Source organism: Somniosus microcephalus, chromosome 11, assembly GCF_052327205.1.
Source record: "Somniosus microcephalus isolate GS21.2 chromosome 11, FLI_Smic_1.0, whole genome shotgun sequence".
In the NCBI taxonomy this organism is placed as follows: Eukaryota; Metazoa; Chordata; class Chondrichthyes; order Squaliformes; family Somniosidae; genus Somniosus; species Somniosus microcephalus.
In genome coordinates this window covers 57,717,817-57,736,860 of record NC_140997.1, presented here as the reverse complement: position 1 = coordinate 57,736,860, position 19,044 = coordinate 57,717,817, and positions in this window count along the sequence as shown.

Below are 19,044 nucleotides of genomic sequence, written 5' to 3'. Positions count from 1 at the left end.
TACATTTTTACTTATATTTTTTAGCCACACCTTTGTTTTGGCCTTTCCCCCCCCTTCTTTTTTTTTCTCTCTCCCACATGGCAGCTGTCTCCCATTCTGGCAGCGCATTTCACACCTAATCTAGAGCCGTCTTTTGTCTCCACTAGTCCTATCACCATCTCGTCTCGTTTTGAATACCTCTTAATGTCTCTTCTTGAGACAGAGCTTGGACCTGGGTGAGAGCAGCATTGAGCGCGGCGGAGCTTAAAACCGGCAGCGAGGAGCGAGGCCCGACCACAGGAGCTTGGACCTGGGTGAGAGCAGCATCGAGCGCGGCGGAGCTTAAAACCGACAGCGAGGAGCGAGGCCCGACCACAGAGCTCGGACCTGGGTGAGAGCAGCATTGAGCGCGGCGGAGCTTAAAACCGACAGCGAGGAGCGAGGCCCGACCACAGAGCTTGGACCTGGGTGAGAGCAGCATTGAGCGCGGCGGAGCTTAAAACCGGCAGCGAGGAGCGAGGCTCGACCACAGAGCTTGGACCTGGGTGAGAGCAGCATCGAGCGCGGCGGAGCTTAAAACCAGCAGCGAGGAGCGAGGCCCGACCACAGAGCTTGGACCTGGGTGAGAGCAGCATCGAGCGCGGCGGAGCTTAAAACCAGCAGCGAGGAGCGAGGCCCGACCACAGAGCTTGGACCTGGGTGAGAGCAGCATCGAGCGCGGCGGAGCTTAAAACCAGCAGCGAGGAGCGAGGCCCGACCACAGAGCTTGGACCTGGGTGAGAGCAGCATCGAGCGCGGCGGAGCTTAAAACCGGCAGCGAGGAGCGAGGCCCGACCACAGAGCTCGGACCTGGGTGAGAGCAGCATCGAACGCGGCGGAGCTTAAAACCGACAGCGAGGAGCGAGGCCCGACCACAGAGCTCGGACCTGGGTGAGAGCAGCATCGAGCGCGGCGGAGCTTAAAACCGGCAGCGAGGAGCGAGGCTCGACCACAGAGCTTGGACCTGGGTGAGAGCAGCATCGAGCGCGGCGGAGCTTAAAACCAGCAGCGAGGAGCGAGGCCCGACCACAGAGCTTGGACCTGGGTGAGAGCAGCGTCGAGCGCGGCGGAGCTTAAAACCGGCAGCGAGGAGCGAGGCCCGACCACAGAGCTTGGACCTGGGTGAGAGCAGCATCGAGCGCGGCGGAGCTTAAAACCGGCAGCGAGGAGCGAGGAGCGACCAATTCAGCAGTAGGGGACAGAGGTAAAAAGTAATCAAAGTGTGACGTCAGCAGGAAGCAGGTAAGTGATTGGTTGGTGAGTATTTCTCTCTTTTTTAAACTTTAACTCTGTTTTATAGTTTCTAAGGTCTCTCTGGTGTAGCAGGGACTGTTGGTAAACTATTTAACTGTAGTGTAATTAATGGGATTGATTGATTTAATTTAAACTCAATTAATTAAAGGGTAAGTCATGGCAGGACAGCCCGGCCCTGTGATCTGCTCCTCCTGCGAAATGTGGGAACTCAGGGACACTTCCTGTGTCCCTGACAACTACATGAGCAGAAAGTGCACCCAGCTGCAGCTACTGACAGACCGCATTGCGGCACTGGAGCTGCGATTGGATGCATACTGGAGCGCTCACGATGCTCAGGAAATCGTGAATAGCACATTTAGGGAGTTGGACACACCACAGGTAGAGGTTGGACAGGAAGAAAGGGAACGGGTGACCAACAGGCAGAGTACTAGGCGCAGGCAGGTAGTGCAGGGGTCCCCTGTGGCCATCCCCCTCTCCAACAGATATACCATTTTGAGTACTGTTGGGGGGGGATGGATTATCAGAGGAAGGCAGCAGCAGCCAACTTCCTGGCACCAGGGGTGGCTCTGCTGCACAGAATGGGAGGAAAAAGAGTGGTAGAGCTATAGTAATAGGGGATTCAATTGTAAGGGGAATAGATAGGCATTTCTGCGGCCGCAAACGAGACTCCAGGATAGTGTGTTGCCTCCCTGGTGCAAGGGTCAAGGATGTCTCCGAGCGGCTGCAGAACATCTTGGAAGGGAAGGGTGAACAGCCAGTTGTCGTGGTGCATATAGGCACCAATGATATAGGTAAAAAGCAGGATGAGGTCCTAAAAGTGGAATCTAGGGAGTTAGGAGGTAAATTAAAAAACAGGACTTCAAAGGTAGTAATCTCAGGATTGCTACCAGTGCCACGTGCTAGTCAGAGTAGAAATAGAAGGATACTTCAGATGAATACGTGGCTAGAGGAATGGTGCCAGGGGGAGGGATTCAAGTTCCTGGGACATTGGAACCGGTTCTGGGGGAGGTGGGACCAGTTCAAACCAGACGGTCTGCACCTGGGCAGGGCTGGAACCGATGTCCTAAGGGGAGTGTTTACTAGTGCTGTGGGGGAGGGTTTAAACTAAAATGGAAGGGGGTTGGGAACCTGAGCAGGGAGACAGAGGAAAGGGAAACAAGGATTAAAGCAAAAGATAGGAAGGAGAAAAACAAAAGTGGCAGTCAGAGAAATCAACGGTTTAAATCAAACGTGGCCACAGTAAATAATAATTCTAATAGGTCTAAGAGCGTTAAAAAAACAAGCCTGAAGGCTTTGTGTCTTAATGCGAGGAGCATTTGTAATGAGGTGGATGAATTGGCTGCGCAAATAGAGGTAAATGAATATGATTTGGTTGGGATTACGGAAACGTGGCTCAAGGATGGCCAAGACTGGGAACTCAACATCCAGGGGTATTCGATATTCAGGAGAGATAGGCAAAAAGGAAAGGGAGGAGGGGTAGCATTACTGGTTAAAGAAGGGATTAACACAATTGTAATGAAGGATATTAGCTCTGATGATGTGGAATCTGTATGGGTAGAATTGAGAAATACTAAGGGGAAAGAAACATTAGTGGGAGTGGCATATAGACCTCCAAACAGTAAGGCGGAGGTTGGGGATGGCATTAAAAAGGAAATTAAAGAAGCATGCAATAAGGGCACAGCAGTCATCATGGGTGACTTTAATCTACATATAGATTGGGCCAACCAAATTAGTAACAATACTGTGGAGGAGGAATTCCTGGAGTGTTTACGGGATGGTTTCCTGGACCAATATGTCGAGGAACCAACCAGAGATCAGGCCATCTTAGACTGGGTATTATGTAACGAGAAAGGATTAATTAGCAATCTTGTTGTACGAGGCCCCTTGGGTCGGAGCGATCATAATATGATCGAATTCTTCATTAGGATGGAGAATGAAGTAGTTGACTCAGAAACTAGGGTCCTCAATTTAAATAAAGGAAACTATGATGGTCTGAGGAGCGAGTTAGGTAGGATTGATTGGGGAATGGCACTCAAAGGGTTGATGGTGGATAGGCAATGGCAAACATTCAAAGACCGAATGGATGAACTACAGAAGTTGTTTATCCCAGTTTGGCGTCAAAATAAAATAAAAAAGGTGACTCAACCGTGGCTAACAAGGGAAATTAGGGATATCATAAGATCCAAGGAGAGGACATACAAATTGGCCAGAAAAAGCAATAACCCTGAGGATTGGGAGCAGTTTAGGATTCAGCAAAGGAGGACAAAGAGATTAATTAAGAAAGGGGAAATAGAATATGAGTGTAAGCTTGCAGGGAAAATTAAAACTGACTGTAAAAGCTTTTATAGATATGTGAAGAGAAAAAGATTGGTGAAGTCAAGCGTGGGTCCCTTGCAGTCAGAATCGGGGGAATTTATAATGGGGAACAAAGAAATGGCAGACCAACTAAATACATATTTTGGTTCTTTCTTCACAAAGGAGGACACAAATAACCTCCCAGAAATACCGCAGAACATAGGGTCTGATGAAAGGGTGGAACTGAAAGAAATCAGTATTTGTAGGGAAATGGTGTTAGGAAAATTGATGGGACTGAAGGCCGATAAATCCCCAGGGCCTGATAATCTACATCCCAGGGTACTTAAGAAAGTGACCCTAGAAATAGTAGATGCATTGCTGGTCATCTTCCAGAACTCAATAGACACTGGAACAGTACCCATGGATTGGAGGGTAGCTAATGTTACCCCACTATTCAAAAAAGGTGGTAGAGAAAAAGCGGGGAATTATAGACCGGTAAGCCTGACATCGGTAGTGGGGAAAATGCTAGAGTCCATTATAAAAGATGTAATAGCAGAGCACTTGGAAAGCAGTGACAGGATCGGACAAAATCAACATGGATTTACAAAAGGTAAATCATGCTTGACTAATCTACTGGAATTTTTTGAGGATGTAACTGGTAAAATAGATAAGGGAGAACCAGTGGATGTGGTGTATTTGGACTTTCAGAAGGCTTTCGATAAGGTCCCGCATAAGAGGTTAGCGTGCAAAATTAAGGCACATGGGATTGGGGGCAAGGTATTGACTTGGATAGAGAACTGGTTGGCGGACAGAAAGCAAAGAGCTGGAATAAACGGATCGCTTTCCGAGTGGCAGGCAGTGACTAGTGGGGTACCGCAAGGATCGGTCCTCGGACCCCAGCTGTTCACAATATATATTAATGATCTGGACGAGGGAATTGGATATAATATCTCCAAATTTGCAGATGACACAAAGCTAGGTGGGAGGGTATGCTGTGAGGAGGATGTCATGAAATTCCAGTACGATTTGGACAGGTTGGGTGATTGGGCTGAAACATGGCAAATGCACTATGATGTGGATAAATGTGAGGTTATCCACTTTGGTGGCAAAAACAGGAAGGCAGATTATTATTTGAATGGCAATAGATTGGGAGGAGGGGAAGTGCAAAGAGACCTGGGTGTTCTTGTGCACCAGTCGCTGAAGGTAAGCATGCAGGTGCAGCAGGCGGTTAAGAAGGCAAATGGTATGTTGGCCTTCGTAGCAAGAGGGTTCGAGTACAAGAACAAGGGTGTCTTGCTGCAGTTGTACAGGGCCTTGGTGAGACCGCACCTTGAGTATTGTGTGCAGTTTTGGTCACCGTACCTGAGGAAGGACGTTCTTGCCATGGAGGGAGTGCAGCGAAGATTCACCAGGCTGATACCTGGGATGGCAGGAATGACGTACGAGGGGAGATTGTATCAATTGGGCTTATACTCACTGGAGTTTAGAAGATTGAGAGGGGATCTCATCAAAACCAATAAAATTCTGACAGGTCTGGACAGACTAGATGCTGAAAGGATGTTTCTGATGGCCGTGGAGTCCAGAACAAGGGGTCATAGTCTAAGGATAAGGGGTAAACCATTTAGGACTGAAATGAGGAGGAACTTTTTCACCCAGAGAGTGGTGAACCTGTGGAATTCTCTGCCACAGAGGGCGGTGGAGGCCAGTTCATTAAATATATTCAAGAAAGAGTTGGATATATTTCTTGAGGCTAAAGGGATCAAGGGATATGGGGAGAAGGCAGGGACAGGGTACTGAATTTGAATGATCAGCCATGATCTCATTGAATGGCGGAGCAGGCTCGAAGGGCCGAATGGCCTACTCTTGCTCCTATCTTCTATGTTTCTATGTTTCTTCTCTTTTGTTCTCTCCCAGCCTGGCCTCTTAATCTATTTCATTTTCTGTGCTTCTTTAGTCTTGACAAAGGGTTTTCACCCGAAACATTGACTCTATTTTCTCTCCACGGATGTTGCCTGGCCTGCTGAGTTTTTCCAGCATTTTCTGTTGTTATTTCGGATTTCCAGCATCTGCAGTATTTTGCTATCGTACAAGAACTGACAGGATTGCTCAGGCTGGCTTCCTGTGCGTCTCTTTCACGCTGGTGCCCTAAACAGGTACTCTCCTTTCACTGTTAGGCTGCTCCTAACACAGCTCCCTGTTGTCTCTGTGCCTCCATCACAGTCAGGGTCGCGGCTGTGTGGCACTTGGGGCTCTTTGCCGCACTCTCCCAAGAAGTATTTCTGTCTGTATTATAAATTGGTTTCTTTATTGTTGACTGCAGTACACACGGGGTTAATAGTGGTTTCCATTCGTTGTTTCTGCAAATCGCAAGAATACACATTGTGGTCTGGCAGGCCAAAGTCAATATGCTATTCAAGCTTTGGTTTCTGTCAAACAAAGGGGTGTTCAATATGCTAATGTCAACTGAATGCAGGCTCATTGGTATTTTTCCCAAATAGGGTTTTTGATAGCTCACTGGAAAATATGTTAATTGCCAGACATCACAAGTAAACAAAATACTTAAACCAGATCAATGAATCATGCTGTAGGAACATACAAATAGAAAAAGGCCATTCAACCCTTCGAGCTTGTTCTATCATTCAATTAGATCATGGTGGATGTATCTCAACTCAATTTACCTGCCTTGGGTTCCATATCCCTTAATACCCTTACCTAACAAAAATCTATTAATCTCAGTTTTGAAATTTCCCACAGCACTATTTTGAAGAAGAGCAGGGGAGTTATCCCCGGTGTCCTGGCCAATATTTATCCCTCAACCAACATCAATAATAAAAAAACATTATCTGGTCATTATCACATTGCTATTTGTGGGAGCTTGCTGTTTGCAAATTGGCTGCCGCGTTTCCTACATTACAACAGTGACTGCACTTCAAAAGTACTTCATTGGCTGTAAAGCGCTTTGGGAGGTCCTGGGGTCGTGAAAGGCGCTATATAAATGCAAGTCTCTCTCTCGCTCGCAACAGCTTTTTGGGGAGAGAGTTCCAGATTTCCACTACCCTTTGTGTGAAGAAGTACTTCCTGACATCACCCCTAAACAACGTAGCTCTAATTTTAAGGTTATGCCCCCTTGTTCTGGACTCCCCACCAAATCATCTCAAACACCTCAATTAGATCACCCCTTAATCTTCTATACTCAAGGGAATACAAACCTAGTCTGTGCAACCTGTCCTCAGAATTTAATCCTTTTAGCCCCGGTATCATCTGGTGAATCTGTGCTGCAAGGTTACTATATCTATCCTTCCTGAGGTGCGGTGCCCAGACTGAATCCCATTTAATTCCAAACAAATCGCTGACTATTTAATGTAGAAAAGAGAAATGAATGTAAAAAAGAAAAAGTAGTGATTTCTTTCAGTACCCCTTCGAATGATTTGGAATGATATTTCTGAGTAAATTTCCCTCAGGAGTGAGTCAGTCTGAAGCTAGCAGACAGACTGCGCTGCAGTGACTCTGTGGTAAGATATAAGCTCACAAGAAGTGAACAACTGTGACTGCATGTTTATAGCATCTTTGTCTTTTAATCCATAAGGAAGATTAGCAAAGTGTGTAACTACTGTAAATATGTTGTTTTACACAAAAAAAACTTCACTTATTTGGCCTATGTTAAAAAAAACCTTCACTTATTTAGCTTATGTTAAAAAAAACTTCACTTATTTGGCCTATGTTAAACGAATTAACTGTTGGCTTATAGCGCATACAGGAGTGGTCAGTGATTGCTGAAGCCAAGCAGAATATCTGGTTTAAACCCAAAAATGCAACAGCGACCTCTCCTCAGAATTGATTCCTGCTCTATTTTCTTGCTTTTGGTGTCTCCACCCCCAGGTATTCTTTTGCATAGCTCTGCTTCCAACCGCTTGTGTTCCAAACAAACTCGTTGATTCCTATGCGCCAGCCTCCTCTCATGCCAGATTTTTGTGAAAAGATGCTCACAGCTGTTCCCCTCAGGAAAGCAAGTCCCAGTGCTGCTGCTTCTCGTCGTCTGCCTGCAGTTGCAGAAACCAATAAACCAGAGGTTAAAAACAGAAGAGCAATAAAAAGGAAGCGAAAATGAGAAAATGAAAAGCGAGAGAGGAAAGGGGGAAAAGAGATAAGGGAGCAGGATCAGAAAGGGCAGAGGGAGAAATATAGCAAAATAAAGGTAGTTTGGTTACACGCAACATTCAGGATTTTTACTATGACTTCCATTGATTTTGCCATTTTTGCCATGACTAATCCGTGATATTCCTATAAATTTATGAGGAGAAATAATTGTATTTGATTCTTTACAGGGAAAAAAATTCCTAGTTAGCAGGTAATCATATCCCTTTAATCCCAATCTTTACAAATCACAGTGGGCTCTATGTTTGAACCTCCAAGCATAAAGGGCACCTTTGACTGTGAATCGGTGCTGATCATGTTCAGCTGAGCCATCCATTGGAAGTTGAAATCATTCAAATCTACTGCTGTGATTTAATGAATGTGGGTTGTGGCGTGCGACAATAAAGGACGCAAAATGACAACTACACCTACACGGGCCACCTTTCACAATGCACTCATTTAAAATCTGCTTACTTTTACAGTCTATTAAAACAGACGTAGCAGCCAGGTGCTGATCTTTTATAACCCCCATGGTACATCCAGAACATGCAAGAGGAACACGTTTGGCAGATACATTAGGTCATTAAGAATACCAATGATGTACTGTCTCATTTCAGTCACATGCCTAATGGCATTGAGAACAATGCATCACATCATGCAAGCTGCATGGCTGCAGGGACTTAACAGGTTGTATCTATACTTTTTCAGCTCACTAAACTGGCCAGAAACCAACAAAACTCCTTGCAGTTCTAGGTATAGTGTCCGAGTATAAATAATACACGGACTGCAGGAGAACAATAATAACAGGTATTTACTGAACAGAGGGTACTCTTTTGTTCGTACCAAAAAAAAAACAAATTGACTGTAAACAAAAGTTCAACTAAAACTTAACAAATCATATTAAAATTTGGTTATCTGGGTTGATGAGGCACTCCAGTCCCCGCGGCACCCACCGGTCGCGGAAATACTCAAGCGCACCGGCGGACACCGCGTGCTCCATCTCCAGGGCCACCCGGGCGCGAACATCGCCGCGGAAGAGAGGCAGGCAATCTGGCTGGATGACCCCCTCGACCGCCCGCTGCCTGGGCCAATTGATGGCTCTTTTAGCCAGGCCCAGGAGCAGGCCCACAAGGAGGTCCTCCAACCTGTCCGCTCCCCTCCGCACCGGGTGACCGTAGATCAAGAGCGTGGGACAGAAGTGCAACCAAAAATCGAGGAGCAGCCCCTTCAAGTAGTGAAAGAGGGGCTGCAACCTCTCACACTCCATATAAACGTGAAACACGGACTCCTCCAGGCCGCAAAAAATGCAGGCGGCCTGGGAGTCCGTGAACCTACTTAAAACCTTATTGCACGGGACCGCTCCGTGCAACACCCTCCAGGCCAAGTCCCCGATGGAACAAGGGAGGACTCCCGCGTAGAGAGCCCTCCACTGGGGACCTCCGCCACCGCCAGTCGGCAAGACGCCACGCCAAGGCGTGTCCGGACGGTAGACGAAGATGGCAAAGTGGAGAGTGTGCAGGAGCAGCCCGTACAGGAAACCCCTCCGTGTGGAATGAAAAGGCACGGAGGGTATTTCCTCGAGGCGGCTCAAGTTGTGAGGCGCCGGTTCCCGAGGGGAGTTTCGGGGCCGGGCGCCGATGAGGAATTCCGTCCGAATGGGGGTAAGCTCGGACAGGATCGCCCCACATGCCTGAGCCGCCTCGATACACCTAGTGGAGTAGGGGCCCAGTGCCGCTTTCACCGATTCGATGGCTTTGACCGCGAGCCAGACGTTGGCCCAGGACAGGCGCCGCGCCAGCTCCTCCGGCGCCATCCAGCCCGCTCCTCCGCCATCGAGCAGGTCCCCGACTCTGGTCACCTTGCCAGGCACAGCCCTGCCCTCCGTCAGCCGCCCGAAACCGCGTTCGTGGAGGTACGGATTCCTGAGCAGCGGCTCCCGAAGGAGAGCCGCCGCTCCTGACGGGGGAGAGCTCCGCCTGGAAGCGACGTAGTTCCAAACCCATAGTAGTTCCTGGTAGAAGACAGGCAGCTCCTGCAGGCCGCCACGCCTGCCGCCCACTTTCGCGAACAGGAGCTGCGTGTCGTAATTGAGGCCGTGCAGCTGGCGGAAGAAAAACGTCGCCAGCGCACACCATCTCGGAGGATTCTCGACGTACAGGTATCTCTGCAGCGTCTGAAGACGGAAAGTCGCAGCCTGGGTGCGAAGGCACACCAGCGCCTGACCGCCCTCCCTAAGCGGGAGACACAGAACCGCAGCAGAGACCCAGTGCTTCCTTTTGTCCCAGAAGAAGTCGATGAGCTTCTTCTGCATCTTGGCGACAAACGCAGGGGGAGGGATCAAAGTGACCAACCGGTACCACAACACGGCGGCCACCAGCTGGTTTATGACCAGCGCTCGACCCCTGTAGGACAACACTCGGAGCAGTCCTGTCCAGCGTCCTAGGCGAGCGGTGACTTTGGCCTCCAGCTCTTGCCAGTTCGCCGGCCAGGCGTCCTCGGCAGGGCTAAGGTAGACTCCCAAATAGAGGAGGTGCGTGGTGCTCCAGGCGAAAGGCCTGAACTCCTCTGGCAGGGAGTCCACCCGCCACTGACCCACCAGGAGTCCGGAACATTTCTCCCAGTTGATCTTGGCGGAGGATGCGTCCGAGTAAATCTGCTGGCATTCCCGCATCCTCCGCAAGTCAGCGGGATCCGTGACCGTGTGGAGCACGTCATCGGCATAAGCCGAGAGGACCACCTCCACGCCCGGCCCTTGCAGAGCCAGTCCCGTCAACCTCTTCCGCAAGAGGCGCAGGAATGGCTCCACGCAAACGGCGTATAACTGACCGGACATGGGGCATCCCTGACGCACCCCCTCCCGAAGCGAAGGGGCGCCGTCAAGGACCCGTTAACTTTAATCAGACACTCCGCGGCGGCGTACAGAAGTCAGATCCGGGCGACGAAATGCGTGCCGAACCCGAATGCGCGCAGAGTCCCGAAGAGATACTCGTGATCCACCCTGCCGAACGCCTTCTCCTGATCCAGGGAAAGGAAGGCGACCGACAGACCAGCCCTCTGGGAGTGGTGGACCAGGTCCCGGACCAGATGGATGTTATCGTGGATGGTCCGGCCCGGGACCGTGTAGGACTGGTCGGGGTGGATCATGTGGGCCAGCACGGTGCCAAGGCGAGTAGACATGGCCCTGGCAAAGATTTTATAGTCCGTGCTGAGGAGGGAGACCGGGCGCCAGTTCTTAAGGAGGCGGAGATCACCCTTCTTAGGCAGCAGGACAATGACCACCCTGCGCCAAGAGAAGGGCATCTCCCCGGTCGCCAAACTTTCCCCCAGGACCCGCGCGTAGTCGCCCCCCAAGACGTCCCAGAACGCCCTGTGGAACTCCACGGTCAGCCCGTCCAGCCCCGGGGACTTTCCCCTAGAGAGCTGGCGGAGGGCGCCAGTCAGCTCCGCCAGGCTTAGCGGAGCGTCCAATTTTTCGGCGCCCTCCAGGCTGACCTTCGGCAGGTCCTCCCACAAAATTCTGCGCGCATCCTCGCTGGATGGATCCGGAGAGAACAGAGCCCCATAGTAGGCGCGGGTTTCCGCGCTGATTCCCTCCGGATCCGAGACCAGAGATCCGTCGTCGGCCAGCAGCCCCAAGAGCTGCTTACGAACCCCCCGTCTTTTTTCCAGCGAGTAGAAGAAGGGGGAGCCGCGGTCCAGGTCCCGCATGAGCTGGATCCGCGACCTCACGTACGCGCCTCGGGACCCAACGAGCTGCAGGTCCTTCAGCGCGCCCTTCTTCTCTTCGTACACCTTCCACAGGGCTGGGTCCTCGACGACCTGACCGAGACAGGACTCCAGGTCGAGCACCTCCTCCTCCAACCGCCCGACCCGGGCCTCCCGCCTCTTGGTCGACCCCTTCGCGTACTCCTGACAGAAGAGACGGATGTGAGCCTTGCCCACATCCCACCATAGCCTCAAGGAGGGGAAGCCCCCCCGCTTCCTTCTCCAGTCGGCCCAGAACAGACGAAACGAATCCCAGAACCGCGCGTCCTCCAGCAACAGGTTGTTAAAATGCCAGTACGCGGAACCCCCCCAGCGCGCGCAGCGGAGCGAGCTCCGCCCACACCAGGTGGTGGTCCGTGCACGGCACCGGCCGCATGGAAGCTGCCGGAACGCAGGAGACGTACGCCCGGGAAATGTAAAGGCGGTCGATTCTGGACCTTCCTCCCCCAGGCCTCACGCTAGTGAAGGCGCTGGAGTCGGGGTGGAGATTTCGCCAGACGTCCACCAAGTCGAAGGACCCAACCAGGTCCCTCAACTTCTCCATCGCCGCCGGGCTTCGCGGGGGACCCGAACGGTCCCTCGCCTCGAGGGTGCAGTTAAAATCCCCCCTGAGGATGACGCACTCGCCCACGTCGACGGAGCCCAACAGAGCAGACACTTCTTCGAAGAAGCGCACTTGCTGCGCACCGGTCTGAGGGGCGTACACATACACTAGATGGAGCGGCATGCCCCCCAGGCGAACAGTGACCTGGAGCAAGCGGCCCGGCACGTGCTCCTTGACCCCCAAGATCTCCGGCTGAAAATGCGGGGCCAGCAAGATAGCCACCCCGCTGGAATTGTTGGAGAGGTGACTCATGCTGACCCCTCCTTGCCACTCCAGGAGCCACGTGGCTTGGTCTCCCGGAACGGTGTGGGTTTCTTGCAGGAAGCACACCGCATACTTCCTGTCCCGAAGGACCGAGAAGTTATTGAATCTGCGGCACGCCTCCCTGCTGCCGTTGATGTTGAGGCTGGCTATGGTTATCTTCATGTCAGAAGCATAGTGCAACCTCTACCTACACCTAACGGGGGGAGGAAGCGCAGCTGCTGGTCAGCCGCCACTTCCTCAGCAGCCCAGTGAGAAACGTTGTGAGCCGACGCAGCTCGAGCGGGTTCACACCCTCGTCCGCGCCCATGATCTTAACGGCGGCGCGGACGGATACGATGAGCAGCGCCAGCTCCGACCACCTGTCGAGGACCAGCCGGACCTTATTGCGCCGACCCAGGCACGTGGCCATAAAATCCCAGAGTTCCCTTACGGGAATGAGGGGAGACTCGGCAAGGGGCACGAGGTCATACATCACCTCGTCGGCGCTGGAGTCCGAATCGTCCTCCGTGCCCATCACCGAGTCCCCATCCTCCTCCAGGGGGTCGTCACCAGCGGCCGACCCGTCCGCCGCGCAGTGCGAAGCGAACGGCTCGGCCACGCCAGCCAGCCCCGCCTCCGCCCGGATCCCACCCCCAGGATCGGCGGCAGAGGATTTCCCCCTGGGCTCCTCTAGGGGTGTTGGGCCAGAAGACGGCGGCAGTTCAGAGCTCCCCCCCGCCCCAGACGCGGGAATGACCGGAGAAACCGTGGAGAGAACAATTCCCAGCTCCTCCAGTACGTCCGGCACCAGAGACGCAGCCAGGGGGCCATCCTCCTCCCCGCCACTAACCTCCGACCCAGCGGATGGGGTATTTTGAATTAAACCCTCTACCAGGTCGAGCAGCCCCTGGGAGATGTCTGGGTCGCATTGGGTGAGCTCATTATCCTCGAGCTCGACCGACCCAGACGCCAGGCCGCCCGACCCGGCGAGGGGTAACGGCACGGATAGAATATCAATTTCCGCCACGGGTGGTTCCGCGACCCCCCCCCCACGGGCAGGGTCTCGTCCCTATCCCCGGGAGGCACGCGCCAGACAGACACATCTGCCTCAGCCGCCCGAGGGACAGGCGACCCCTGCCGATTGCTGGTGATCACGACAGCGGGGGCGGGGGGGCGCAGTACCCGCTGCGGGCGATGACTCCCCCTGCTCGGAGGGACCTTCCTCCTCCCGGTCCTCCTCCTCTTCCAGGGGGTCGCGCCTTCTTTTTAGCACGGAGGGAGCGAGGGAGACCTCCATGACTGCAGAGGCCTCCTCCTCAGCTCCCTCTGGCGGAGCAGGTTTGTTGGGCTCCTCAGGCCCGAGCCCGGCCGCAGGTAATGGCGTTTCCGCTACGGCGGTTGTGGCCACAGGCTCGGGCACGAGGCCCCTCCCGCTCGCGTCTGCCCCGATTAACTCCGCGAGGAGCGCGGGTGTAAAGGGCTCAAGGGGCAAGGGCTGGCCATCCACGGGGGGACCCGCCCTAAGGTGTTTATTTTTCCGCCGCGCCTTCTTTCTGGCCGGACACGCTCCCTCCCCCCCGCCGGAGGCCTTGGTGGCATCGGCCCCCGACGTCGACCACGCATCAGACGTTCCCGACGCGCGGGCAGATCCGGGGGGAGGAGCGTCGGCGGCGCCAGCCTCGGCCGCACGAGATGATCCAGCGGCCTTGGAGGCGGGGCAGTTTTTCCGGATGTGCCCCACCTCCTTGCAGGCATGGCACCGCACACCGTCCAACGTCCAGAAGACGCGATAGGCAGTCCCCTCGTGGTGGACGACGAATGCCCCGTCAGTGTCCTCCTCCCGCGCCAGCTGGATGAACAGCTGGCGCCGGAAGGAGAAGACGTGGCGAAGGCTGGCCTCCTGGAAGCCGAGCAGGATGGGTGTGATCCCCGACCTCACCTCCCCAAGTTGACGTAGATGGGGAAGGAGGAGCTCACCAGGAACATAGGGCGAGATGTTCGAAATAACCACCCTCTGCGCGGTGGCCTCGAGGGGGTCCACCGGCAGGAAGGTCCCGCCCACGGTGAGCCCCTTGGTGACAGCCAGGGACACCGCCCGCTCCGACCCCAGGAAGAACACAGCCTTCCCATACATTTTTGAGGCCGCGACGATGGCTGAGGGGCCGACAACCCCAGCCATGGCTTTAACACAGGCCTCAATGGTCATAGTGGGGTGAGTGTAGCTCTTCACCCCAAGCTTTTTTGTTATTAGTCTGAATGGTGACGGGGCAGCAGAAGCAGTGGGAGCAGCTGTGGCTGTGGCTGCCACTCCCGCATACGTCTTGGCTGGCCCCGTCACTGGCGAAGATGCAGTCGCCATTCTGGGGTGTTTTCTAAAAAAGGGCTACACTCACCCCAAGTCACAGGCCTGAAGGTGTTAATGTGGCCTCAGGTATTTTTTTGGTCCTCAATTAAGCAGAGGGAGCTGTTTACATTGAAGGCACACCTCTCCCCCTTATTGATTGAAATTGGGAGAGGGGCCTTTTCCCCTCTGCTCAATAGGCAATTAATAATTAAAGATGAAATGAGGTGCCTCAGAGAGAAAGGCAGAGAAAGACAAAGAGAGAGAGAGAGAGGGGGGGGTGGGAAGGAGGGAGGCCGCAAAGGCAGGGTCGCCACTCAGGATGGTGGGTGGGTGGGTGTCGGCAGGGGTGCACTCTCCGATGAAAAATTAAAGTCTTTGAAGGTGGTCTTCTAGCAGGGGGAGAAGATGTCTTCACCTGGGAAAGCTGGAGACGCCCCAGGCTCAGTCCCACACCAGGTCTTAACGATGTACAATTGGGCTGATCACCTAGGCAGCTCCAGATATCCCAGGTCAGGCAATAGGAAGGGGTGCTTAATTAGTGGTGTGTGTGGCCTAGTGTTTTACAAGAGCCACACACACACACACACCCCTTGATGATCCGGCCCTTTTTTCTTCTTTTCTCCCCCCACCTAAAATACAAAGTCTTTGGGAGAGTGCACCAAATAACGCCCACCTGAAAGACGCTGTTGTTCTTCCCTCCTTCCAAACAGTTGGTAGTTGTTGGTTGTTTCTCTCCCCTCTCTCCTGGAATGGAGGCCAATTTGGGGAGGCAGTAATGGGAAAGGCCTCTCCCCTGGTTGGTGTTGTTGCTGGCCTCCCTTCTCCTTCTCCTCCTCTGTCCTCTCTCTCCAGGCACCTCATTTGCTGTGATGATGGTGGAGGTGGAGGTGGAGGTGGTGGTGGTCTAACGATATCCTCCTCTTCCTGGTCAGGAGACCACCACTTTACACTCTCCACTCTCCTGGTTTGTCTGCTCCTTCTCCTCCTGCTGTCTGAGGCAGCTGCACAGGCAGGAAATGCTGGAACAGAGGGTAACTTAAGACTGAAATACAGAAGCCTGCTATGGCTTTATATACAGCGGTCGTCACTGCCGGTACTGCAGTATAGAATCAGTTCTTCTCTTAAAGGTACATACACAACAATTCCTCCCCTTTTAGATAAACAGCACATAACATTCATTTAACAACTAAATAATAACTAATTACAATTACAATTTTCTCTGTACTATACACATCAACTGAAATAATCATTTATAAGTTCAGTCTTTGAGGAGGCTTCCTGATCCTGACTGGATAGCGCCTTTCTCGAGTATCCTGTTCTTGCGGCGGAGTTGATTCTGGCTCATTGTCATTGGTTGGTTCGTCAGCTTCCAATACCACTGCTTCTGAGGTAGACGCAATCTGTACTTCGGGTTGATTACCAGGTGCACCTGCTCGTGGTATGGGTTTGGCTTGTTCCTGTGACTCTAGAATCTGGTCAGCATGGCGTCTCACGATGCTCTCTCCAACGTCCACTGTGTACATTAGTGGTCCCTGCTGTGTGCATATCGTTCCTGGCTGCCATTTTTCTGTTCGGTAGTCGCGGGCCAAGACTGGTTGCCCTATCTTGAAGCTCCTGGTTGGCTTCTCTTTTATGTGCTGGAATTGCTTATCCTCAACATCTCGTCTTATGTTTGGTTTGAGCAAATCCAGGCTACATGTTAGCCTTCGGTTGAAGAACATTGTGGCTGGAGCTTGGTTGGTGACTGCATGTGTCGCATTCCGATAAGCAAACAAGAAATTATCCACCTTGTGTTGTAGTGGTATGTCGTCATTATGCATTGCCTTTATGGCCTTTTTAAAGGTCTGAACAAACCTCTCAGCCAATCCATTTGTGGCTGGATGATATGGGGCAGATGTGTAATGCTTCACCCCATTATTCCTCAGAAACCTCCGGAAATCCTCTGACAGAAACTGTGGCCCATTGTCGGAGCAAATCTGTTCTGGCAAGCCATTCCTGGTGAAGATGGTCTGTAGGACTGCAATAGTTTTCTCTGTGGTGGTGGAGGACATTTTGATGACCTCTGGCCATTTCGAATGGGCGTCCACAGCGATTAGGAACATTGAGTCCATAAATGGACCAGCAAAATCAATGTGTACCCGTTGCCATGGAGATGAGGACCACTCCCATGGATGTAGCGGGGCCTGTGGTGGAGCGTTTTGGACCTTCTGGCATCCTGTGCATCTCTTGATCATATCCTCAATTTCTTTATCGATTCCCGGCCACCACACAAACGCCCTGGCTAGGCTCTTCATTTTTACCCCTCCCAGATGACCCTCATGAAGCTCATTGAGCACTCTATCTCTCAACTTGGGTGGAATTACCACTCGGGATCCACACATCAAGGTCCCCCGGCACACTGACAGCTGTTCTCTCCTTGGCGAGAATGCTGGCAACAATGAGTCGCCATGTGCTGGCCATCCCTTCACCGTCAAATCATAGACCCGAGAGAGTGTCGGGTCATTTCGGGTTTCTTTCTCTATACTTGAGTTTGTAACAGGTAGACATTCGACTTTGGTCGCATGGAATATCTCAACAGGGTCCACTGCAGGTGCTTCCTCTACCGTAGGCAACGGTAGGTGCGACAGCCCATCAGCGTTTCCATGCTGTTTCGTACCCTTGTACTCTATGTCGTACTGATGTGCCCCTAGAAAAAGTGACCATCTTTGCAGCCGTTGCGCCGTCATCACCGGAACGCCCTTCTTTGGGTTAAAAATGGAGACCAGGGGCTGATGATCAGTCAGTAGGGTGAATTTCTGCCCGTGCAGATAGTGATTGAACTTCTTCACCCCCCGCCCCCCCACACCAGGCTGAGGGCCTCCCTGTCAATCTGGGCATAGTTACGCTCGTCTGAAGTTAACGAGCGCGACGCAAAGGCTATTGGCCTCTCTGAACCATCAGGGAATTTGTGTGACAGCACCGCTCCGATGCCGTAGGGCGACGCATCACATGCTAACCGAATCGGTAGTGTTGGATTGTAGTGGGCCAATACTTCTTTTGAAGTGATTAGGCATTTACATTTCTGAAAGGCACGCTTACACTCATCACTCCATTTCCATGTTACTCCAGTTTGCAGTAGGGCGTTCAGTGGGTGCAGAATTGTGGATAAATTCAGCAAGAACTTATGGTAGTAGTTCACCAACCCGAGGAACGACCTTAGTTGCGACACATTTTCCGGTGCTGGAGCCTTGACTACAGCCTCAATCTTGTCCGGCGACTTATGCAACCCTTCCTCATCAATCATGTGGCCACAATACGAGATTTGTCTCCTGAAGAACTTGCATTTGGGGCGGTTGGCTCGTAGCCTATATTCCTGTAATCTCGTGAGCACCTGCTCCAGGTTGGCAAGGTGCTCACTGTCATTTTCGCCCGTAACCAGGATGTCGTCCAAATAACACTGGGTCCCCGGGATCCCTTGCAGGACTTGTTCCATCGCCCTCTGCCAAATAGCCAGGGCTGATGCTACCCCGAATACCAGTCGATTGTACTGGTAAAGGCCTTTGTGAGTGTTTATCGTGAGGTATTTCCTGGACGCTTCTTCCACCTCCATTTGTAGATACGCTTGGGCCAGATCAATCTTTGTAAAGCGTTTCCCTCCGGATAGTGAGGCGAAAATATCTTCTATCCGTGGAAGTGGATATTGTACTGTGTGCAGGACTGGGTTCACAGTTACCTTGAAGTCCCCACAGATGCGAACCTTCTTCGGTTCCCCAGGCGTGCTGCTCAATGATTTCTTCATTACAGGAACGATGGGTGTGGCCCACTCGCTCCAGTCCACCTTGGACAGCAAACCCGAATGCTCCAGACTCTCCAGCTCTGCTTCAACGGCTGGGCGGATCGCGTAAGGTCTGGCCTTAAAAAATTTTGGGTTTGCCTTATCTTCGATTTTTATCGTTGCCATTACTCCTTTTAGAGTCCCAAGTCCTTGTTGGAACACCTCTTTCGCGTCAGTTAGAATTTTTGACAGTCGTCCAGGTGTGACGTCATCATCCTTTTTATCAGTCACAGTTAGCGCCTGAATGGAATGCCAATCCAATTGTATTTTTCGGATCCATTCACGTCCCAATAATGGTGGTCCTCCATCTGGTAGTATATATAAATACAGTTTCTGTGTTTCCTTGCCGTTGTATTCAACTGGCACCCTTATTTTCCTCTGGGGTAGACTTTTTGCCCCGTGTATGTCTTCAATACAATGGACGTGTCCTTCAAGGGTATGTGTGAGAATAGCCGCTCATAGTCTCATCGATTCATGACAGTTAGGGCTGATCCTGTGTCCAATTCCATCTTTACTGGGGACCCTGCTATCATGAGGGTGACCCAAATGGTTCGGTGATCCTCCTTTGCGATC